Here is an 11,656-nt window from a genome sequence, read left to right as displayed (position 1 = left end):
GAGTTACTTGTTTTAAGACAGAAAAAAAATAATTATAAAATATTGAGAAATACCTATTTTCCCTCCACCTGAATATAATACAAATATTGTTTTTCCTTTAGTGAAGATACCACTTTGTGATAAAAGCACTGTGCACTTTGGAGCTATGCTTTAGCAGTGCCTAAGGTCTGATGCCAGCCTCAGACCACCTGAAAGCTGGATCAGGTGGAAGTGATAAGCAATGTTCCTTTATCTGTTCTGCAGGACAGACAGTGAGTTTCTGGGATTCAGGTGTACTGACATTCTTTATGGTGTCACCTGTTTTTGTAGAACAGGGGGCTCAGCTCTTAGAAAAAATTTTTTGCATTGCAGGTCCTTTATACTGTGTAGTGAAGGTGACCTATTTTCCAGCACTTTAAACTGCATTTTCTTCTCTCACTTCATTGTGAATGCTTCTCACTGTACACCAATAATGATTTCAGTCCTCTGTGAGAAGTTTAAAACTTCAGACTCAGTGCTAAGTGTGAGTATTTTTATTTGTCTCATCACAGTTTTTCCTCACAGAGGCAAGTTGCTACAATGCCTGAGAAGACAAGGAATCCATAAAAAGTATCTGGTATTCGTTCAGTGAAGTAAAAAAAAAAACACAGTATAAAATGAATGATCAAAATTAGGAAATGGGTGAATCAAAATTAGGAATGGGTGAATGGAGAAAACTTGTAATTAATAAAATTAATGAATTAACATTTGGAAGAATTAGCTTATTCATATGAATGCTGTTTCATATCTTGAGGCCAAATAAGCACCAAGTACCACAGTGAATATTTGTCTTAAATACATCATCAGTCTGTTGAAAATAACAGTTATGCACCAGAATTAGTAGAATAAGGAGTCTTGAAGGAAAGGTAAGAAATAACTTGTGGGATTTTGCTCAATGAACACTAAAACTTGCTTCCTATTTTCAGCTGGGTGAAATTTGCTCAGCTGGGGGATGCCGTAGTCATTGCTTTGATTGCAGATGAAGAGCTGACATTTGACTTTAGTGGTTAAAAGTACAGTCAGTATAGCAGCACTGTGCTCTGGAGTTTCAGATGAAATGTATTATGGCAAATGCCATTAACTGTAGTGCTTAAAATGACTTTAAGCACCATTTCCTATGTGCTATTATGTGCTGCTACGAGTGTGACAGGCAGTGATCCACCTTTGCCTGCATCTGTGATTGATTTCTTTGTAACCCTGTTCTGTGCAACTGCGCTTTCTTGTGATTTTCTACTTCCTGAAGGATGTTCAGATGGATGTCTGAATCACCAGTGTGAATGTTCAAATCAGCAGCAAATGAGATGTAATTTAAATAGCAGTGGTGGTATGGAACACTACGCATCGAAAGAAGTCACAGTCGTAAGCAACTTGAGACTCACACCTAAAATACCTAGGCAAGCTGTGAAGGAAAAAGGGTGTTATATTATTTTCTCACCAGGTTGCTTCTGAAGATGCTGAAAGGAGCTGCTCTTCTAACAGGAAGGAAGAATATTTATTTTCTGGAAAAAGAGTACATAGTGAAAGCATTTAATCATTGCATTGACTTGAAATTGATTTGAAGACAAAATGACATTTGAATCAAACTACTACCTGATCCAAAGCCTAAACCAAGATGCTTCCCTTAAATGAACTTCTGAAAGAATTTTTCACCCATTATCATGAGAAAAGACTTATCAAAACAGTTGTCAGAACTAAGAGGTCTGTCTTATGAATGTGTACTCAGGCTGTGATCTGATAGAGGAGTGTGCTGCAATGTGCCGAAAATACGGGAATTTTACTATCAGCAATAGCATTTCTGCAACTCCTGATTGATTCATCATTAAAATATAACAGCAAATAGTCCTGTAAAATAAGTAACAATTTTGTGTCAAATTATTCAGTTATTACGGTTTTTTTTTTTGTTTGTTTTCCCTTACACATTTTTAGTAATTTCTAAGAATATAATATAGCACCCATCTGGATCTCCTATTTTGAAACCTGCTGAGCTAAACTATACATATGAGGACCTTGGAAGTCAAGTTGAATTCAGAATTTGTACAACAGTGTTCCAGGAAAATGCAATTTTCACAGCTGTGGAAGAAGGAAGCAGAAAGCAAATGGCACTATTTGCTGTATTTCTGTTTGGAAAGTCACAGATGATCTCTGGGAATTTATCCAGTGCATCTATACTGACAACAAGTACTGACTGTAATAGGCCAGAAATAAAACTCTTTTACACAATTAGCCTGGTAAGAAACAGTAGGAAAAAGTGCATTTTAAAAGAAAATAACTACCTGCCTTGAGATGAGTGATTTTGAATCGACCATAATGACTTTTTCTCTCATACCATAATTCTCTGTTATCTGTTGTCATTTTTTTTTCCTAGCAGACAAACAATCCATTTGAACACAGCTCTCTGAAGTATCACTCCAGGTATGAAGGGATGGAGGAGAAAACTTTGAGCTTTGACTGCGTGGCAACAGATGCACCAAAATCCATGCAGGAGTGAAATCCTGCTGGGGTCATCACTGGAATTCAGGTATAGCTAACAAGGCATAACCTGCTATGTTTATTTTACATGATCTCTTCTGTTTGCATGTGCTGAAGATTTCTAAAGACACTCTACTCTTGACACACCCATGACAAAGTGATAACAGATTTGGCTTATTGATGGGAAGCCTCCCAAGCCTGAAGATGTACCATCTGTCCCTTCCCCCACAACACACTGTGCATTCTCAGGCTACATTTGTTTTGTTACTTTTAAACTCTTTTAATTTTAGACAATTCATCATTTTGGCTGGATTCTGTTAGGTTTTGGGAGAAATGAGAAAGAACAGAAGTGGCAGATGACACATTTTACTTCAAACTTCTTATTGTAATGGCAGAGGTTTCTGTGAAAATCTGACTGCTCCAACCATGCTCTGTGATTAACAGTATTAAACCAATAATTTTCTCTCATTTCTAGGGTATCCTGCGCCACTCTATTCATGTTTCTGTTTTTAGAGGGTCTTTATTTTACTAATGACAGAAACTTTTGGTTTTGCTAACAATCTAACACAGAGCATAAAATTGTATACTTCAGCCCGCAGAAATGACACATTAACAACACATTTATTGTACAAACTTGCAATAAAAAGATGTGAAAAAAACCCACCAACAAAGCTCTTCATTTTTATGTATCATAAGTCTTTTATGTGATAGATAAAATATGGCCTATGTCCTTGAATTATTTGGATTTCCCACCTCCCTTGTTGAAATACTGTTGGGTTATTACACTTTTCATCCAGATGACTTTTCAGACCTGAAGTTGAGTTTTTGTTCAGATGTGAGAGCTAGCCTGTGAAAAGCAGCCCATTCTGCAGGATTTAAACCAGTAGAGGGAAAAAAAATGATTTAGTCAGAGCAAAATTTTTAAGCACATATTATATTGCAAATAAATGCACTTGAAGATGTATAACAAAGCGTGAAACCACCCTGGTGTTTTGTTTACTTTTGTCCCCAAAAAGTAACTGCCTGTCAGATTTTGAACTTGTTTGGCATAAGATTGGAAAAAAATCCAAAGTGTTCTTGGAATCTGTTTTGCTGTAATATAAAGCAGAAATAAAAAGAGTTATCTTATTACTGTGATAATTTTAAATACAAATTGGGCCTAATCCAGAGCATACAAGAACTCATTTGGTTTCACGGACATGCAACACAGGATGTGAGTTTTCATTGGGGAGTGAAGGCAAGAAGCAGGGACTGCAACTCCATAAAGTTTCTTATCAAGAATATTTCGGGATCTTCCACACTGTCTCAGAGCTCAGTCACTTACATACATTTTCAGTAAGAAAGTTGCAATTAAAATTAATATCTTATTTTCTGTTAGTGATCGTGATTCTGTCAGTAATATCTTATTTTCTAGCAATGAGAAGTAGACTGAAATATCCTTCTGTAGTGGTCTCTTTTTTGATTAGAGAATCTATAACTACTGTGAATACCAGTTTTGAAAAAGTGAATGAAAAGAAAGGTTGTTTTGGTTTTTTTTTTTTAATGTGCTATGAACATATATGTAGAATATGCATTGTACAGACAGCATTTCTAGTGATTAGAGGAATTAGAGATGCTTTGGTGGTTTTTCCTGCTCTCAACCAGTTTCTAGTGGCCTATGGGGTTTTTTTCTGACTCCTTGATGACTTCCTGGACTGCTTTCAATTTCACTTTGAGAATACTCAGTACTTAAGCAAACCAACATCCAGAGTTAGGCAGTCTGTGTAGCTGATGAAATCTGTCTGGAGAGATAAACCAGTACTTTCTATTTCCTCTGACATTTTCAAGACTTTACAAGGCAAGTGGACATTCATGCCTCATTACCAGCTGTGGCAATCAATGCTGATGCTTATAAACTAAGACTTTGTAATTTTAGTTATAAGCTAAATAGCCTAAGAGATTGGTGTCTTTGTCATGCTGTGTTATATTTAACATTTTTTTTGGTTATTTGGTGAATAAACTTGCCATACACAGCTGCAGAAGTCTCCAGAGAAAACTGCAACAGGAATGCCCTCTTCAAGCATCTTCCTAGAGAAAGCAATAGTATAAGGGAAAATCACACAATAATGATTACAAATACTTCCTCATAATAAATTTAACAGGACTGCTTGTAGTTGCACTCAGCTTAATTATGTCCATTTTTTAAAGATGCAAGGAGATGTATAAATGAGCAAGAATGGAACAACATGTACCAAAATGATAAGACACACTTAGAGAGCTAGACTTCTCATTTTTGCATTTAAATAAACCTAAAAATATGTTCTGAAAAGTGAAGTATAAAAAGTAATTTCATGTTCCTTCTTCAGTTTTGGGAATTATGATATACTGGGCTTCACAAGTTTGTTAATTCATATCAAGTATTACTTTTACCTTTAAAAATATGTCATATTAAAAAGAAACCCCAAAGGGTTGTAAAATATTTGTAAAATCAGGTATTTATATGATAAAAAGATAAAGACTGTTTGGAAGCATTTTCTCTTACAGTTTGGCAATTATAACTGGGATATTTCCTCTTTGTCCTGTAACAGCAGAGTAAATACCAGGTTTTGTAAACTTGTCCTTATTGTAAGCCTTCAGCTATACTACTGCTCTAAATTATTCAAAAACTGATATAACATGACATTATGTAAAATTTGTAGGTTTTTGAGGATATTGCACTGGTTAATATGTATAATAAATGTTACAACAAAGTGAGGAATGATGGAGAAATTTATTTTTTCAAACAGGCATTTTATCTGTTCTGTAAGACTTTAGTATTGAAAACAGCTAGGAATTGTGTCTGATTTTGATGCTACTGGTAGGAAGATTGCAAGATGCTCTGCATGAAGCAGCAGTCTTCAGATCAGTGCAGTTCTGGTCATCTCTGTGGGTGTAGCAATGGACAAATCTCACAAGGTTCTCCTGACTTACCTGCAGAAACTGCTTGTTTTAATGGAGAGGAGCCTGATGAGGGTACCTGCATTCTGCTGGCACTAAGGGGTTTCACCATTGCTGCAAGGTGGCAAATTCTTTCTGTGATAAGTGAAAGCAGGACCATGCAGAACTGGGATGTCCTATATAGCACATATATCTCTCTTTCCTTGTTCTGTACTCCTTTGTGCTAGTAAGGGCAAAGTGTGCATAGAAAAAGTAGAGATAGAAGGGGAAACAGAGAGTGTGGACCAGTAAAATATGCAGAAAAGAGACTCAGTGGAGTTTTCTCCGGCAGTCTGCTCAGCTGTTTGCTTTTTTTTTTTTTTTTGGTGTGTTTGTTTGTTTGGTATTTCTCTTAAAAATCCTGTGCAGCCAATGAAGGATGAATCAAGGTGGTATTCTTTGTGTGTTTGCTTGTTTGTTTCTTTTGGCAGAGACAGCTGACTCCCGTTGAAAACCTGAGAATATTTTGCATTTGTTTGCTGTTTTGCTCATGTCTGCATCAAGGCAGACAGGCAGTGTGGTTATTGGCCCTGGACCCCTTCAGAGCTCATCATCGATGCCACTGAACAAGTTAGATCTAAATACAGCTGGAGCAGAAATAAACTGCCATCACCAGAGTAAAAGGAAGAGGATGGGTAGAGTGAGAATATTGAAAACTGGAGTGTTCTTGTCATTTTTGCTTGATGTTGTTTAAAGGAGTCCCTAACCGAGGCTGATTTCAAGAGGTGCCAGCACAGAGGAGGATGTGTCGTGAGTACACCCTCTCCTTCCTTGTCAGTGGGTCTGCAGGTGCCCTGTAAGTAGATTCTTACCAGGATTTGATTTAAATCGATATATTAGCTTGAAATAAACATCTCTCTTGTGTATTTGTGCATTTTTAAGTTGTGGAAGTATCTCATTAATTCATTTAATTACGCAGAGGTGTGACTGAATCTGCTTTCTCTGTTGCACAGCAAATTAAGGCCGAAAAAGGGCCTCTGAGGAGCCACATAACCCAAGCAATTCCCTGAGAAGCTGCAGCCTCCAGACAATTTGCCCTTGCTTTGCCTATATCTCCCTGAAAGCATCTTGCCCTGCTGATGTAGACCAGAGCATGAAGCTTTTTCCTGGTAACTTTCCCCTATAATAGCATGTCCCTTGTATTATTTCTTTGTAAAAATCCTTCTCTTGTCATAGGAAACAAGAGCCCTGAAAATGTTTCTGTCATCTACTGTGGCTGTTAAATGGATTTACCCAGAAGAATAATTAGTAGGACATAACAATGCAATATCTCGGCAGGGTTTGGACAACCTGCCAGTTTCTGTTTTGTACTAATATACCATCAAAAAACCCAATTAGTTTTAATGGCTTTGGCGCTTTATCCTTGTATTAATGCCTCCTCAAGGCTGGGAAAAACAGAGGTTTGAAAATCGCCGACTCTTGTGGATCACCGCTGTCAGCATCAATTCCTCTGCAGTTCCTGGGGTTGGCCACACGAGGGCGCTGCGCGCTGCCGGTAGCTCCGGCCCGCCGCGCTCCCGAGGCGCCGGGGGCGCGCAGCTGGCTCTGGAGCGATCCCAAAGGATTTCAGACCCGGCACTGTTGGCTCTGTCTGTGTTACACATGGCAAGATATATTGCATTCGAATAGGAGAAAGAGCGAAAAAGCCCATCCACAGAGAAATAAGGAAAATACGTTCTATTCAGCAGCCACAGATATTAACAAAATTAAAAACTATTAAGCAGAGTGCTCAATTGCAAATATGTCTTAAGGGCATGCCGTTTTTACTCATAAGATAGTCTAATACACACCATGAACTTGAAGCTGATGAGAATCTAAAAGCTGTGATTTTCTGCTTGCATGTTCCTCTGCTTTCCCCAATCCCCCCAAAATCCAAAATTCCTAATTAGTTTTAAAAATGAAATCTCCTGGAAGTTCCTGTGGACCTGCTAAAGTGCTTTCTAGTCTTACCTGGTAGATGTGGGAATATGTTCTTTTTTACTCACACAAATTTTCTTGCCTGTTGCCAAGAAAAATGCGAGTTCAGAGGGCTCAGCAGCAGAGAGATTGCCTAGGGAGTGTGAAAGCTCCACTTGTGCTAGGAGAGATTCACAGACAGCACAGATCAGGAATGAAATATTACCGGGTAAACTAATTCACAATTTATCAACTTTAGCCCAGGGGACACCCTCTGAAACCCTCCTTACATGTTTTGTAGAATAAGTCCTCCAAATGTGTACTGAGGAGGGAGAGATGCAGTTCAATGTAACTGGAGTGTGTGCCCAGTGTCATCTTGCAGCTGCAAGCTTTCAGTTAGGCAGGTTGCCTTTCTGGGGACTTATATAGCTTCAAATTAAGTAAATAATTTAAAATAAATGCTTTATCTCACTGGTCATTGCAGTTCTTGAAATGTAGCGCTTCACAGGTATGGTTAATAAAGGGATATGGATAAATAAAGGATGTATCCTCCATCATTAATAGGATGCTATAATAATGAATTGACATCCTGGTAGTTAAACAAAACAAAGCAAAAAAAAAATCTTTCAGATGCATGGAATTTTAAATGCAGAACATTTCTAGAAGCAAAATCACGGAGCAGTAGGCAATCTTCATATATTTATTCTTTAGTAAGTACAACTTTATTTTGCCCTTGAAAGCCATAAAGTGGCATTCCTAATATCCTCAGATGTCTATTTACTACTAATTGCCAGAAAAAAAGAAATCCTGAATGGTGAAAAATGCTTTTAAACCATTTGTAAATGATATTATTTTAATGTATGGAGTTACTGTTTGTCTTCATATGGCATTTTTCCACTGCGACTCAAAATCCAGTTAATGTTTTCCTCCTTTACTAATTTCCTCCTTGTCTTTCTCCTCATGCATACAATTGAGGATATTTGGGTCTATAGGTAAAGGTTCCATAAGACAGCCTGGATTTGTTGTGCTGGTTTGGATGCCTTATGAAACACGGTGCATCTTAACAGATTTCACAGAAACACAGAATTACAGAAGTGTCTAAGGTGGGAAGAGTGTTCTGGTCCAACTCCAGTGCCCCTCTGGGCAATGTGCATCACTTCTCTGTCACCCTCATAGTGACAGAGGGACCTCGTGTGTTTCAGTCCTGCCCCTGGGCACCACTGAGAGGAACTTGTCTCCATCCCCTCTGTTACCTCCTTTCAGGTATTTGTGCACATTGATCAGATCCTCCTGAGCCTTCTCTTCTTCAGTCTGAACAGCCCCAACTCTTCCAGCATTTCATCATAGCAGAGGTGATTTAGTGCAGGTGCTTCCAGGAATGCTGCTCTGCCAATGTCTCTGCAGTTTCTGCTTCTTGATCCAGGGGATCGTGGCAAAAACTAGAAAAGGCACTTTAAAAAAATAAGTAAAATCAGTATTTAAAAATAAAATCTTGGTTAAAAATGTGAGCTTCATTCTGTAGAGTCTGGCTGAACAGGAAGAAAATCCATTCATTATTTTATTCTTGGTCCCCTGCTAGGCCAAGGTAAATGTCATACAAGGTATTGACATTTCAATTTATATTAGACTATTAACTAGTTCAGAGAAAAGGTAGAAAAAACCCCACACTGAACTCCGTCAGAATACAGTCTGCAACTGAATCTTTTGTATATATATATTACAAATGAATTTTTAGTGTACAGTCAGTGCAGTGCAAAACATCAGCTCATGTACAACAATAAACTAAGGACTTCTACTGACTACTTTTGAAACTTGACATGCAAAGCAGTCATGAGGATGAGAATTGTACCTGCCAACACATTAAATCTGTCACAGATAAATCAGCAAATAGTAACACATTGCCATGGGTGAAGAGAGAGCTTCAGAGAAAGTTTAGAGAAGCCCTCCCACTGAGTCCCAAGGTGCAGAAAGGATCCCCAGGCTCTCTAATTGCCTTCTCAGAGAGGAGTCTGGCTGCAGCTGGACTCAAACCTAGACCCAGCCTTTTTCAGTGCCTTAAATCTAAGGAATTATGGAGGTTTGGTTGAACCTTCATTCAATTTTGTCCTGTAGGATTAAGGATGGCAAACCAGATATATTTATATAAAAATTAATGATTTACTATGATAAATGACTAGGCAAGAAGATCATTATCAGAATTATTTACTACACAGTACAGAAGCTAAAACTACCATTATAATATGGTACAGTATAGTGTGCTATATTAAAGCAGCTATATTAAATCTAGCAAAGAAGAAGCTGTTATTAAGTAGAAATTGATGTTGCTCACCCATACCAATGACACAGGGCAGATCTCTTTTGCTCAACCTTGAGGGAATCTCACCCAAGGGAGGAATCTCTGCACACAGTCCAGGAGGAACCTGAAGTTTGAAAGTGAGAATGGACTTTCAGAGTTTAAAATGACTGATTGTCAGTCGTATGTCTCAGGCCAGCTGGACCAGCTCAGCATTTTTGATAAGGATAATTTACCATGTCTGCCACATTTTACCTTGATGTCAGGGTGTTCAACTTTGGGATTGATGAGTCAGACTGGTTTTGACATATTTCAACACCAAAAGCAAAATGACACCCCTTCTCAGTTCACCACTAGTACCTTTGCAGACAAGGCACTCTTTGAGATTTTTCTCAAAATTCAGGCAGAGCATCCTGCTGCACACACCACTGCATGAAAACTGGAATTACTAACATAGTTGTAATTGTACAGTATGTTGCTGCATTATTGTGTCTATGCAGATATGTAGTGTCTAATGTAATTTAAAGCTAATGCACTATTTTTGAGCTTCATTGTTATATTGCTGGGTTTGCATTATCCAGACATACCTTTCTGCAGGACATAAAAGCCAAGTCTGGGAGGACTGTGCAAGAACATACAGTTTCTCCTAACTGAATTGCTTTTCAGGATTGTCAGTGATACTGACTTTGTATTGCTTCCAATAGTTTTGTTTTCCAGAGGAGTTTATATATATATATTTATATATACATATATATATATATATATGCTCTAGACTTCACATTCTGTGCTACTTTTGGGAAACTTGCACATATTTACTCTTGTTACTCATTGCTCTGAGTAATATCAAGGATAAGACTAATGAACAGCAAAACAAAAATAATAAAAATATAAAATTATTTTCTAATTAAAACCTGATAAAAATATGGTTAGTGGATAGAGAGGCACAAATTTCATAGGGCATTGAAATGCATGTCCATTATTGCTACTGATTTTGGTGTATTTTTACAGGTTTAAGTAAATAGGCATTCACTTAGCGCATTAATAAGCCAGGACCTTTGTGAAGAAGCTTTTATTTTTTTTCCTCTATAGACAGGGGCTCTAGAGACTTTTTTCACAATGTATGAGTGCAGGTGCAGTCCACATCAACACCTCAGCTCATTTGGTCTGTGCAGTTGGCTGGTGCAGTTGTTCCTTTCTCCTTGGGGATATATAACTATAAAGCACAATGTCAGCTTTTGTTTTAAACAAGAACCTCTAATCCTTTTCTTTGTGAGTAATAATCTTTCACCAGTGTAATGTTGTAAGCCTGTTACTGGGGTTGAGCCTCTTGCTCTAATCTGTCATTCTCTGAAGTTCAAGGCTTACTTGTGCTCCCTGGGACTACTCAGAGCCCTTTTTGGGACACTTCCACAGCATCTATTCATGTTGGAAAGGAACATCAATTCATTTCACAGTTAAAGGGAGTTTGCACATCTGGCAATAAACCCACAGAAATCTTTTTGTTTACTATCAGATTAAATTTTGTTTGATTTTAAGCTTTACTGCAATCTATTCATGACTTCATATCCTCTCTATATCTTATACTAGCAATTTTTATGTCTTTATTTCTCCCACTGCAAACTGAGTGTAAAATTCCATCTTGTATCCTGGACAGGATGCTGAACAATCACTGTCACAGTAGCTCAAGTGAAGTCATTTTATTTTGTGGCTGGAACAGGCTAAGAAATCATGAGCCATACATTTGGCTTTGATTTACTGACCTTCAAAATATATAAAAAATTATTTCTGGTTCTATGGACAAAGTAGATACAACTATTTGAGATTCATTGCAGGAAATTAGGCATTACAGTGTCTCAGATCAAGGAAAATTCCTGGCTTGATCACATTTCTGTGTCTGATGAAAGATGAGGGACATTTAAAGAAAACATACTGACACTTATTCCAGAAGGGGGACACAGCCCTGTGAATAGTCTTGAACAGTTGTATAGACAAAAATGATGAAAATGAAAAATTTCAGGGAGGTCA

At 37.7% G+C, this 11,656-nt stretch overlaps 1 long non-coding RNA gene across 1 annotated transcript; it reads left to right on the top strand.

Annotated features, from left to right (window-relative positions):
- The first annotated feature begins 372 nt into the window (after positions 1-372).
- On the top strand, positions 373-5,989 carry LOC135444313 (uncharacterized). The gene is made up of 3 exons (XR_010439203.1): positions 373-502; positions 2,387-2,536; positions 5,874-5,989. It is a non-coding gene; the product is annotated as an uncharacterized LOC135444313 (long non-coding RNA).
- The last annotated feature ends 5,667 nt before the right edge of the window (positions 5,990-11,656 follow it).

The sequence above is a fragment of the Zonotrichia leucophrys genome, chromosome 2 (genome assembly GCF_028769735.1).
Source record: "Zonotrichia leucophrys gambelii isolate GWCS_2022_RI chromosome 2, RI_Zleu_2.0, whole genome shotgun sequence".
Classification (NCBI taxonomy): Eukaryota; Metazoa; Chordata; class Aves; order Passeriformes; family Passerellidae; genus Zonotrichia; species Zonotrichia leucophrys.
The sequence above is the reverse complement of the archived record's forward strand: the minus strand, read 5'-3'. Positions and strand labels throughout refer to the sequence as shown.